Genomic DNA, 13191 nt, shown 5'->3' on the forward strand with positions numbered 1-13191 from the left:
TTGCTCATCAGAACTGCAGACCCCTGGGCCACACCCTCATTTTTCACATGGGGGAACCGTGGCCCAGAGAGGGACAGGAGCCCACCAAGGTCACACAGGATGCCGGCCTCCTGTCCTGGCCTGGGCCCCTCTGCTGGGGCGTGCAGCCCCTCCCCACACCAAGCCCATACCCCGGGCCAGGAGGCAGCCCTCAGGGCTGGGTGGAGGCTGGGTGGATAAGGTTTCTGGCAGCTGGCGGGGGTGGGCACGGTGGGTCTGGTGCAGGGGGGGAGGGGGGGAGGGCCACAGAGGCAGGTGAGAACGGCGGCCACGGGAAGTTCTCACGGACAAATGGGGTGAACCGGCCGCCCCCGCTAGCCCCTGACAACTGATGTTAAAGTAGAGGGCAGTCTGGGCGCACATGGCCCTGCACAGGAAGGGGCTGGAGACCCCCCTGCTCGCTGGCTCTGTGCTCGGCGCTCCCGGCTCTATGCACGCTGGGTGGTGGGCCACGTCTCTGGGCCCCCCACCCTGAGCTTCCAGGCCGGGATTCTGGGGGTCCCTCCATTCACCCCCCAGGGGACACTCCAGGGATTGGCCGGCTGCCTGGGAGGAGGACCCAGAGCGGCTCTGTGGACTCTGCCACTGAATCACTGGTAAGTGCCTCTGCCCCCTGGGCCTCAGTTTCTCCCCCGGACGGCCGGGGCCCCTCCCCCTCCCCTCCCCTCCCCTGCCCTCCCCCCGCCCATCCCGGGGGCTGCCAGGAGGAGAGTGAGCCAGGGCCCCGCCGGCAAAGATGAGACCACAAGGTGTGTTATGGTTGTCACGCTTGTCACAGGCAGAGTTTCACGCTCGGCCCCTGGGGACCACGAGGGCCTGTGGGGCAGGGGCCTCTCATCACCTGGGCCGCCGGCTCTCCGTTCGGGACAGTCTTCATCTGGCCGTGATGAATGGCTGCAGCTCCGCTTGGAAGGCCTGGGAGAGGAGCCAGAGAAGCTGGGCAGAGGCTCTAAGACGTGGAGGTGAAGGGGGCGCGGCGCCGGGAGGGCCACTGGTCCGTCTGTCCAGGCCACTGTCCTCTGCCCTAGAATGAGAGCAGGAGGGGCTGGAGCACGGGGTGGGGGCGTTTCTAAGCACACTTTCTGGAACGTTTGGACGCATGGGAGGGAATGCAGGCTGGGCCACCACGGACGGGCACCCGCACGTGCCCTGAGGCTCCGGGCAGCCCCTGAGATGCGGCCGAGTCTGGGTGCAGCAGGGCTGTGGAGGCGAGACCAGAGGTCCATCTGTGCCCCTTCCTCCCCCTTCCAGTTAGAGGACACGAGCCAGGCCGGAGCGGCCTGCCCACCAGGGACGCACGCCCGGCCGTGTCGCGGGAGCTGCGCTGCCCACCTGCTCGGGGGGACCAGGCAGTGTGGGGTGGAGCGCCGTCCACTGCACTCTGCCGCTCTGGGTCCTGCGTCGCCATCGTGGGGCATGTCCTCGGGGTTAAAGCCGCTTGGCTGTCTGGCTTCGGGGAGAAGGAAGCAGGTTGGCGTCGAGATGTCCTCGAAAACGGGTGGTGTAAGAGTCAGCGATGGACGCGAAAGTTAGTGGGCAAAAGGGAGATGAGACACAGGAACCCACACTCTTCCATGTACCTCCCCGGAGAGACACTTATTAAACTTTTTGGACTTTCTTGTGTGTGGGGGGGTAAATATACATAACATTTACCATCTTAACCCCTTTGCAGTGTCCAGTGCAGGGGCATTAAGAACGTTCACACTGTTGTGCAGCGTCACCACCAGAATATTTTCATCGTCCCGACCTGAGACTCTGTCCCATTAAACACTCACTGCCCTTCCCCTCCCCCAGCCCTGGGCCCCCACCTCCTACTTTCTGTCTCTGTGACCCTGACTCCCCCAGGGTCCTCACGTGAGTCGAATCGCAGTGTCTGTCCTTCTGTGTCTGGCTTATTTCACTGAGCAGCATGTCCTCAAAGTGCAGCCACATTGGAGCAGGTGTCAGTACTTCATTCCTTTCTGGGCCTGAATCTACTGACTAATTACAAAGAGAAAACTAGTGACTTCACATGGGAGAAAGCCAATAGGCACCAGCAGGTGATCAAGTTGGCATCACCCGGGACGGGACAGACATCCCAGGCTCTCCTGACCTGAGGCCCCGGGGAGACACGGCATCACTTTGGGGATGTTCCTGCGCCGAACACAGCCCGAACGTGCCCAGTCATGAGGAGACCCCACAAAGCCACACGGAGGAGCGTCTGACAAAGCAGCTGGCCGGCACTCTTGACAAAATGCCAGTGTCGCAAAAAAGACTGAGGCGCTATCCCAGAATGACCGTGACGACGGTGACGTGACAGCTACGTGCAACGCAAGGTCGTGGGACAGGACATGGGCGTCAGCAGGACGACTGGTGACCCTTGGAAAAGGCTTGTATCAGGAACCGCATCTATACCCAGGACCCTGGCGGGAATCAACTGTTAGATAGTCAGGAATTTTGCAAACCAGCTGTAAGTTATGCAGATTGGCCGCGGTGGGAGTATTTATACCACAGAGAGAGGCTAGCGGCGCAAAGCAGGACTTTTGGGGGGAGGGGGGACCTTACAAGCACACCACCGGTTCTGTAAGATGTGACATTAGGGGAAGCTGGGTGAGGATGACTGGAATCCTGTTCACGATTTTGCAGCATTTTTGCAAGTCCGAAATTACTTCAAAATAAAAAGTTTTCAAAAGTTCTAAAATCAGAGACTCAGCTCCTGGCAAACCAATCCCCCTCCTGTGTCCTTCAGAGGCACCAGTCGCCACCCCAGCCTGACACACTCTTTCCTCAGCCCCTGGGTGACCACACCCTCCTGGCCGCCTTCTTCTCCTCAGTCCCTTTCAGTCTTTTAAAAGAGGCTCTAATTTCTTTCTTTCATTCATCTATTCATCCCTCCACCCACCTATCCATTCACCCATCCATCTGTCATCCATCTATCCATCCATCCACCTATACGTCCTCCCCTCTATCCCTCCATCCATCCATTTACTGTTTTTCTTTTTGATAAATTTATTTATGTATTTACTTTTGGCTGTGCTGGGTCTTCGTTGCTTCGGTGGCTTCTCTTGTTGCAGAGCGTGGGCTCTAGGCACGTAAGCTTCAGTAGTTGAGGCACGTGGGCTCAGTAGTTGTGGCTCACGGGCTCTAGAGCACAGGCTCAGCAGTTGTGGCACACAGGCTTAGCTACTCTGTGGCATGTGGGATCTTCCCGGACCAGGGCTCGAACCCGTGTCCCCTGCATTGGCAGGCAGATTCTTAACCACTGCGCCACCAGGGAAGCCCCACCATTTACTATTTTTAGAGCAACTTAAATGCAGGGCACTGCTCTTGTTTATTTTTCAGTACTGAGCAAAAGAGACAAAGCCCCTGACCTCGTGGAGTTCATACACCAATGGCGAGAAGAGCAAGCCAACAGGAAAAGAACTCTGTGAATTAAACACGAAGGAAGGGATGAGGTATCACGGGGAACGGGGGGTGGGAGGTATAAAGCTGGGAGCTGTGGGTGCACAGACACTCTGCCCCCTCCCAGCACATCCCGGGGGCCGTGATCTTACCCCCCTCCCCAGCTCCACCATGAGCTCCAAGCCTGCAACCGTCTCACCATTTGATCCAGGCACACAGGAAGAGTTCAAGTGAGTTGGATGGTGTTTGATGGAGCCCCATGTGGGGTTGGACTCCAGCGTCCGGCCCAGACAAGCCCTTGAAGCCGGGAATCCCCAGTTCACGGAGGCGCAGGGAGACAGGGACCCCTGGCCACCGGTGCTGGAAGCCGGGCCGGCCCTGGAAAGACCTTTGGCAACGTGGGCTCAGCACCGTGGAAACGCTCGACATCTCTGACCTGTAATGCCACGTGTGAGAGGCTCTTCCAAGGAAATTACCCCAAATATGGGGAGAGCGTTAGGCCCAAAGATATTCACTGTAACATTATTTTTAACGACCAAAAAAAAAAAAATTGGAAGCAGCTGAAATGGCCAACCGTCAGGGAGTAGTTTAGTAAATTATAGTCCACAGAGTCGATGGAATACTAGGCAGTCATTACAAGTGATCATTACAAAGGCTGAGCGGTGAAATGCAGACGCGCCTGCAGTGTGACGCGGAAGGGAGAGCAGCGGATAGAACTGTGTGGACATTAGGCGCGTAACGATGTAAGAGACACATGCAGCAGGAAAAAGCCTGGGGGGCGGAGCGGCAGAGGACGGTGCGGTGAGCTGCGGAGGCGGAGAGCAGCTGCTCTTTTCTGTTTTCTGACTTTTCTATAAAGTATGATAGCTTTAGTAATTTAAGATACAGGCACACCTCGCTTTACTGCGCTTCACAGATACTGCATTTTCCACAGACTGAAGGTCTGTGGGGACCCAAGTCTATCGGCACCATTTTCCCAAGAGCGTCTGCTCGCTTCATGTCTCTGTGTCACATTCTGGTAATTCTTGAAATATTTCAAACCCTCCGCCAGCCAAAAGATTACAACTCATTAAAGGCTCAGATGATGGTTATAGCATTTTTTAGTGATAATGTATTTTTCTTTAAGGTAGGTCCGTTGTTTTTTAGACATAAGGCTATTGCATACTTAATAGACTACAGTGTAGGGCAAACACAGCTTTTATCTGCACTGGGAAACCGAGAAGTTGGTGTGAGTGGCTTTACCACGATACTCTCTTCTTTGCGGTGGTCTGGAGCCAAACCCGTGACATCTCCGACGTGTGCCTGTACTTAATAAACAGAGTTATTGCAGGATGTCAGGATTGTGGTAAGTTTTGTTTTCTCTTTGTGCTTTTCTGGATTATTCAAAATGTTCTCCTGGGCTTCCCTGGTGGCGCAGTGGTCGAGAGTCCGCTGCCGATGCAGGGGACGCGGGTTCGTGCCCCGGTCCGGGAGGATCCCACATGTGGCGGAGCGGCTGGGCCCGTGAGCCATGGCCGCTGAGCCTGCGCGTCCGGAGCCTGTGCTCCGCAACGGGAGAGGCCACGACAGTGGGAGGCCCGCGTACCGCAAAAAAAAAAAAGTTCTCCTATGAAGAGGCTTGCTCTGGTCCTGTGATGGGAGGAGGTTGGGGGGGGCGGAGTGGGGGTGCCACCCCTTGTGGGATCATTGGCACAGGGACACCCTTCCTGCCCTCAGAAGGGCCATCCGGGTGGAGGAGCAGGTGTGCCCACAGGGTCCTGAGGGGGGACTGGCCTCTCGGCAGGCATCACAGGCTACCCTGAAGGAAGCGCTGGGTGCCCTGGGGACGGGGGGACGCAGGGCACTGTGCTGTTATGGAGGGACGTGTACAAGGAGAACAGGGTGGTCAGAGGCCTGCGAGGTGCACTCTGGGGGAAGAGGGGAATCAACCGGAGGTCGTTCTGCACGCACTCTGCCCAGGCGTCACCTGCACCAACTCATTCATGTCTCAGAAACGGCCGTGAAGAACAAGCCTGTTTGTCAGAGGAGGAACTGGAGGCTTGAAGGCCTCAAGTAACCTGCCCAGAGTCATGGAGCTGGTAAGTGGGTGAGCGCCCCAGAAATGGCTCTCCTAGGATTGTGCAGTGTACAACTTACACCACTGTCCAGGGCCTGCCTCAGGGTTCAGACCCAGGTCAACCCGAGTTCAGAGTCTGGGCTTTCCCACCTGGCCCCAGGCCCTGTGCCAGAAACACAACAATAAGAAGTTGTCCTACAGGCCTCAGGGAGCTCAGAAAGCAGGGAGAGAGGACGACACGGGAAAGAAAACCGGAAAGGTGGTGGAGACGATGATGGCGCTGCCGGTGATAAAGGCACTGATGGTCCTGGCGACGAAGGTGATGGTGCCGGCAGTGGCCATCATTCGTTCAGTGCTCTTCATGTACCAGGCACTGTGCTGAGTCTTTCAGATAAAGTATTTGGAGGTCGGTACTAGCCTGCCTATTTGGTCTTTCAGCCCGTGAAGGGAAGGGCTGATGCTTTCACCTAAGTCCACGTGATTCCTGGGTCTGGGCTGGACAAAGGCCCGAAGGAGGCTGGGTGTAAGGGGCTAGGACTGAGGTCTATGCAGAGGGAGTCTAGCCCCTCCCCCTCCAGCAGAGGGAGGGGAAACATGATGGGCAGAGCTGATCCACATTGTTGGGGGGGGCCCGGATACGGCCCCTGCCTGGCGGGTTGATGCCAGGCCAGCAGTGAGGGGACCAACAGCCCTGGGGTGCAGATGCCTGGGGCTGAGCGGGGGGGCGTCAACCTGCTCGCGTTCCTGTTTTGCAGATGGAGGTTGAGCGCTGCGGAGGGGCAGGCGTATCCGCCATGGTTTTTATTTTCTGTATTTTACGACGCTTTGATGTCTCAGGGGCCCTGCTGGCCAGGAAGAAAGTGCCCCTTGCCCCAGGGTTAGCTGGTCTGAGAGGTAACAGATACTCCCGTGAGCGCGCCTATCGTATGGAACCAGCCAACACAGAGCCCACCCCTCCTCTCTCAGGCTCCCACGCTCCCAGGGCAATATTTCCCTGCCCTCAGTCACCCAGGGCCAGGAAGCAGACAGCTGGAGACCCCCCTATAGCCCAGAGCCTGCCCCAGTTCTTCAATCCATCCAACCATAAGCCAGTGCACAGCTGACCCCGCCTCACCCTTTCCATCCCCTGAAAACTGCAATAAAGGCTCTGGGCCCTGCCGCCCCCAGGTTCCTTCTGCCTCTGGACTGACCCGCTGCGGCCCCGTGTGGCCCTGCATGGCCTGCCCCACCCCGGGGAACTGTGAGTGATGAACTCTTCTTTCAAGGCAGTGGTCTCCACGTCTGTCACCTTACAACCCTGATTAGGATACATCAGGGGTGCAAACCTCAACATGGCAGGGGGGGCCTTGGGCCGCGTGGCAGATGCAAGTTCAGACACAGGCTGTCTGGCTGGCCCGTCACGGAGCTGCTGAGGTGGGGTGAGCAGGGGTGAGCAGGGGCCACGGTTGTCCCGTGTGCTGGGTGGCCATGGGGCAGTGGGAGGGGACGCGCCTTCTGAATTCTGCTCATCGCCCGCGGCTGGGTGACTGGGGCGGGTCTCCACCTCTCTGTGGGTCTCCTCTGTGGACTGGAGACCTGGGCCTGGGAGCTGCCGGCCGGCCGGGAGGGTGCCGTCCGAGCCAGGCTGCAGGGGGCCGCTGAGCTGAGGGCCAGGTGGGCATGGGGCCGTCACCCCCCAGTAGAGCCACCACCCTGCCCAGGACCCACTTGGCAGCCCCTGTAGGCGGCAGAGGGCAGGCAGGGCCAAAGCCGGGCTGGGGTGTAGGGGGAGGGCGGTAGACGGCGGGGCCCCCGGCCGCCTCACCCCTGTGCCTGCTGGCTGGCATCTGGCCCTGGCCCAGCTCCCCTTCCTCCGGGCCCGGTGCTCTCCGTCCACTGGGCCGCCTCCCCAGGGGTGCCAGGCCCTGAGTGCACGGCCACGGCCAGCCTGGCCGGCCCGTCATTGAAGCCTCCCTCCCGTAATTGGCAATTTTGTCATATTTATTCACAACAGATCGGATTGCCAGGAGCTTGCTGGAGCTCTCCGGAGGCCCGCCGTGAAATCGGTTTGAAATGGTGTGTCAGGTTTTTCTCTCCCTGCTGAAGCGACCATCTGGCTGCCGGGCCGGGGCTGGGCTGATACACTGACCCGGGGAATCGCGGCTAAGCCGCTCCCGGGGGCCCACACGCCCGCGCGCCGCTCTGGCCTCCCCCATGGGCTCGGCTGCAGGGGGAGACCTGGGCAGGGCGGGGGGGCAGGAGGCGAGAGCCCCCGGGCACCACGCTGGCCATCCAGGCACTGCCAGGTTGGCACCTCTCCCACAGCCCTACCCCGGGTGGCCCGGATCTCAGCGGCTGAGCAGAATTAAAGGGTGAGTTTTTTTTTTTTAATTATTTTAAAAACGTATTTATTTTTGGCTGCGTTGGGTCTTTGTTGCTACGCACGGGCTTTCTCTAGTTGCGGCAAGCGGGGGCTACTCTTCATTGTGGTGCGCAGGCTTCTCACTGCGGTGGCTTCTCTTGTTGCGGAGCACGGGCTCTAGGCGCGCGGGCTCGGTAGTTGTGGCTCGCAGGCTCTAGAGCGCAGGCTCAGTAGTTGTGGCTCACGGGCTTAGCTGCTCTGCAGCATGTGGGATCTTCCCAAACCAGGGCTCCAACCTGTGTCCCCTGTACTGGCAGGCGGATTCTCAACCACTGCGCCACCAGGGCAGCCCCAAGGGTGAGTTCTCGATCGTGTGGCAGTTCTGTCTGGGTCGACGGGGGCTCCGGTCCTGGCGGTCCTCAGGCCCCTCCCACCACAGCGCGTGGCCCTGTGAGCGCCTGGTGTCGCTCAGCTGGGGGGCGGGGGCAGCTCCCAGGAAGGCCCCAAGCTGGACGTGATCGGGTGGCCCCACTGATGCCAGGAGGGCTGCAAAGTCATATCCAGGGGAAGAAATGGGCTGGGAGCCCGTGAAGCAGACCCTCAATAAAGCAGGAGCACCAAAACCTTTTTTCTAAGAAATATTTTATTTCAAAAATCAAATGGGGCCGCGTCACACCTATTAGGATGAAGTATATATTTTTTAATATAATAATATTATATATATTTCTACAGAAAATAGCAAACACTGGCAAGGATGTGGAGAAATTGGAATGCTTGCACCCTGTTGGTGGGAGTGCAAATTGGTACCACCATGGTGGAAAACAGTACAGAGCTTCCCCCCAAAATGAAAAACAGAACTGCCGTATGATCCAGCAATCCCACTTCTGGGTCTGCACCCAAAAGCATCGGAAGCAGGACACAAAGAGATACGTGTACCCCCACGTTCACAGCAGCCCAAAGGGTGGAAGCCACCCAAGTGTCCATCGATGGATGACGGATGAACACAGCGTGGTCCATCCACACGATGGAATATCACGCAGCCTTCGAAAGGGAGGAAACTCTGACACCTGCTACAATGTGGATGGACCTTGAGGACGTGATGCTCAGTGAAAGAAGCCAGACACAGAAGGACAGATACTGGGAGTCCACTCCTATGGGGTCCCTGGAGGAGCTGGGGTCACAGAGGCAGAAAGTAGGGGGTGGGGCGAGGGGCTGGGGGAGGGGCAGGGGCATCCGTGCGGAACGGAGACAGTCTCAGTTTGGGAAAATGGAAAGTTCTGGAGACGGACGATGGTGGCAGCTGTCCAGCGTGACCACACTGTGTATGTACCCGATGCCCCTGGACTGGACATGAAAATGGTTAAGAGGATAAATGCTATGTTCTGAGCATTTTCCACAATAAGAAAATCAGACGGCGCCGCCACCTACGGGGAGCCTGGCGTGTCCCGTGTGGCTTCTGGGCAGAGGGTGGGCCCGGCGCCCCTTTGGGCGCTGGTCCTGGGCTCTAGCTGCCCTGTTCCTCTGCCCGGGAATGGGGAGGGGATGGGCTGCCCACGGCCACGCCGGGGCCCTCGGGGCCACGCGGAGCCAGGGAGGCCGGACCGTGGGGCTGGAGCCGCACACCAGGCCAGGACTCGGGGGCTGGCCTGCTGGGGACACCAGCTTATTTTTAACGCTGACGCCACATCAGGAAAGCCAGTTAGGCAGTGGTGGTGAGAAATTGATTGGTTTTGGAGCAAAGACAGAAACCCAGAGCTCAGGAGGCTGTGGGAACGACGGGGGGAGGTGTGGTTGGCCCTCCCGTCCCGTGTGTGTCTGTCTGTTGTCCCTTGGAGGAGCCGGGCGAGGGGGCGGGTCCGGGCGCCCCAGCCTGCCACCATGGCCACCTGCTGGGTCTGCAGGAGTGACACTGGATGCAGAGGCTGGGCTGGGGTCTGTGTTGGGCCCCCCACAGCGGGGGCATGGCTCCTCCCCTGGGAGGCTGGCCCGGGCCCCTCCAGCCCACACCTGCCCCGCCGTCCTCTCCCACCTGGGCCAGAGCGGGGTCCAGGCTGGACCGCTGCCAGGTGGGCTCCCTGAGGCCTCCCTGCCCCTCATCCAGCCCCCACCCTCCCTGGGTTCCACCCACACCTGGGTTCTGGTCTCAGCATCTCTGCTCACTGGCCGGTGACACTGGGCAGCTAAAGGCCCCGTCCGGCCCTCAGTTCTTCCCTCTGTAAAAGGCGGTGGAGGGCGTTGCCCTTCCCTCCCACCCCTTCTGCATCAAGCTGGATGTCTGCTCCGAAGCCTCCAGGATGGACGGGGGCCCTGGGCACCCAGATCCAGGCTGTGGACAGCAAGGGGCGGCTGAGAGGCCCAGAGGGGCCGGCAGACTCGTCAAAGGTGCCCAGGGGGTTGGGGTCCTGCCTTCCAGCGTCCTGGGCACCCGAGGCCTCCCCCACCCACTCCTGCCAGCAGCGTGCCCGCACCCCGTCGTCACTGTAGGCAAGGCTCTTACCCCGGCTGAGCCCAGATGTGCACCCTGGCCTCACTGAGGGGGGCTGGGCAGCCAAGGAGAGTCTCCGAGCCTCGGTCTCTGTGTCTGTAAATCGGGGACGTGGTCCAGTCTTGTCTGCCAGGGCCGACCTGCGGGCTGGGAGGCTGCCTACCGCTGGGCGCGAGCCTCAGGGGGCCTCCGCTGTCGCCTCAGCCCCATGGTGGGGGGACCATCGATCCTCGAGGTGGGGGGCCGTCCATGCAGGCGGGCGGCGCATCCCGCATCGACCCGGCGTACCGTGTGCTGGCCCCCCTGTGCTGTGCTAACAAGCCCATCTCATGGCGCCTCGGGCCCTAATTGGCAAGACGGGCACGTGCGTGTCTGTCTGGGAGACCGGCGCCCGTGCCCGCCCCAGCTCGAGGCGGACAGCGGTGCTGGGACCCTGTGCCGGCGTCCTGCCCCTATGGGCTGCCAGCCGAGGCTGCCTGGTTTCTAGAGGCAACACCCAGAGGAAGGTCGTCAGCAGGGATGTCAGTGGGGAGAAGGGGCTTGTTAGCGGGACCCCCAAGAGGTGCTGGGCCCACCCCACAAGCCCAGAGGCAGCCTGGAGCCGTCCCACAGTGCGGACAGGGAGGGAGGGAGAGGCAGGCACGTGGTGAGGGGACTCGGGACCCTGGCCCTGGAGGGTAAAGGAGGAGAGGGGTTACTTGGCACAAGGAAGGAAGATGGGGGCAGTCTGAGAACAGAATTGGGGTAAAACCTGTAGGTGCAAGAAAATGGCCACTTACCTTGTCGACTTTGGTGTCCTGCTCAGATGGCAATGAGGTCCCGCCTGCTGCCCCCGGGAGCTGTTGTGGACCTGGGCAAGCGAGGGATGGCCTGGAAGATAGTGATCCGCCCGTCAGTGGGCGCGTGAAAGCTAGAGGCCTGAGAGGGGACGCCAGCTCTGCATGAGGCAGGAGGGCTCTCAGAGTGGACGCGATGGACCTCAGAAATGTCCCCTCGGGGTCTGCTCAGCTGAGCACAGTGCCACGGTGGGGGCAGGGAACCGTGTCCCTGTCCCCAGAGACCCTCTCTAGTGGGATGACCTGAACCTGGAGGACCCGGCTGGGCGGCTCACTCTGCAGCAGACTCATCGCCTGCTCAGCCAGGGCGTCGCCTCATCCCAATGCCCCCAACACCCCAGAATCCAGCCGCCCCTCCCATCGGGCAGCCGCCACCCCAGTGAACACAGGTGGGGGCATTGATGCCCTGAGGATGGCAGGACGGACTCTCCAAGGCCTCCGGCACAGCTGCTGCTGCCCGGTCCCCACTCTTCCTACCCCGGGAGTCCCCAGATGCCTGCCTCACAGCCCACAGCCTGCCTGGGCCCAGGGTCCTCCGCACTCCTCTCTCTGGGTGAGCTGGGACCTCCACCCAGAGGGAGGAAGGGCCAGCCACTCGCTGAGGCCTGATTGGGCTCCAGGGAGGCCCCGCCCCGGATGCCCTGGCGGCACCAGTCAAAGAGCCCATTGTCCATGGCTCTGCCTGCAGAGATGTCACGTTGGCAGCGTGAGGCCGGCCGTGATGGACCCCCGAACAAGCCCGTCTTCTTTTGCTTCCAACAGACGTGTCCGGTGGTTCCTCTGCTCCCATGTTCTGGGTGAGAAAACTGAGGCCAGAGGGGAGCAGGGTGCCTGGTCCCCCTCCTGGGTGTGGGGGACCCAGGAAGGTGGTGGCAGAGCCTTGCTGCTGTCACCGGGGCACCCGGGCGGCCACCAGCCCAGACAGATGTGCCGCTGCCCCGCGCCCTCGGCCGCAGCCCATCCGTCAGCCCGCTAATCTTTCAGCATCCGCCGGCCTCTCGTGGGGTGTGATGGATGGGCTCCCGGCCTCGCCGGCTGCTGCGAAATCACTCAGCGCCAGACAAGCCCTAAATCTGACGCACGGAGTGTTGAAAGGAGGAATGTCTGTTTTCATAACCTACCTCAGTTACAATAAATATTTAAAATGCACATTAACATCCTCTCGCCGTACAATCGGCCTCTGTGGCCCCGGCTGCGGGATTTAATTAGCTCCGGGCTTGCCCCGCCGGACGCGCTCGCCCGTGGACGGAAGGCCCCTGTTTTCTTAAACTCCTGGCCACTGCTGGGCTGACACAGAGCCTTTGTCTGGCCTGGCGTCCCCTGCTGGCCCCCAGCGCTGGGCTGGATGGGTCCCCGGGCCATGGGTGCCCATGGATCGGGGGGGGGGGCGCGTCCCAGGGCATCCTGGCTGCCCGGCCAGTGAACAGCCCTGACCAGGGCCCCCAGATGCTCGCTACCGGGTCCCAGAGGGGCAGGAAGACGACAACCCAGAAATGAAGGTAGAGCCTCAGCCCTCGTCCCGGATAGCTGTCCCAGGAGCCGTGCCCACCGCAGCGGATGGCCCGGCGCCAGGCTCACTCGCCTCCCTTCCGCCTTGGACCTCGGCTCCCGGGATGGCAGGACCCCCGTCCTCAGCAGGGGCCACATGGGCACCAAGCCCTGCTAAGGCCCTTGGGGATCATGTCCCCGACTTGCACGGACCCCTTGAGGTGGGGACGATGTCGCCCATTGTAGAGATGAGGAAACTGAGCTCAACGTAGAGAAGTGACTCCCGGGTCACCTGGATTTGTCGGAGCTCCAGCTCTCGGAGGAGCCCCGCCTGCTGGCCTGCCGGCCTCAGCCACCCCTTCACTCACCCACGCGCTCCTTTCGCACCAGCGTGCGTCTTCCTCCCTCTCTCCCTCCCTTGGGCAGAGTGGAGACGCGAAGGGGGTTGAGGGATCAGGGTGGCATGGAGGAAAGCCCGGCATTCTTCCTGGAGGCAGTGGCTGCAGTGAGTCCCTGCTCGACCAGCCCTCTGTCCCGTGGCTCCCCAGGAGGCCTCGCCACCACC

At 60.7% G+C, this 13191-nt stretch overlaps 1 long non-coding RNA gene across 1 annotated transcript; it reads right to left on the reverse strand.

Annotated features, from left to right (window-relative positions):
* Positions 1–8502: 8502 nt before the first annotated feature.
* On the reverse strand, positions 8503–11702 carry LOC137206320 (uncharacterized). The gene is made up of 3 exons (XR_010934614.1): positions 10315–11702; positions 9948–10143; positions 8503–9161 (listed from the first exon to the last, which is right to left on the reverse strand). It is a non-coding gene; the product is annotated as an uncharacterized lncRNA (long non-coding RNA).
* Positions 11703–13191: the final 1489 nt, after the last annotated feature.

This window comes from Pseudorca crassidens, chromosome 15, assembly GCF_039906515.1.
Source record: "Pseudorca crassidens isolate mPseCra1 chromosome 15, mPseCra1.hap1, whole genome shotgun sequence".
NCBI lineage: Eukaryota > Metazoa > Chordata > Mammalia > Artiodactyla > Delphinidae > Pseudorca > Pseudorca crassidens.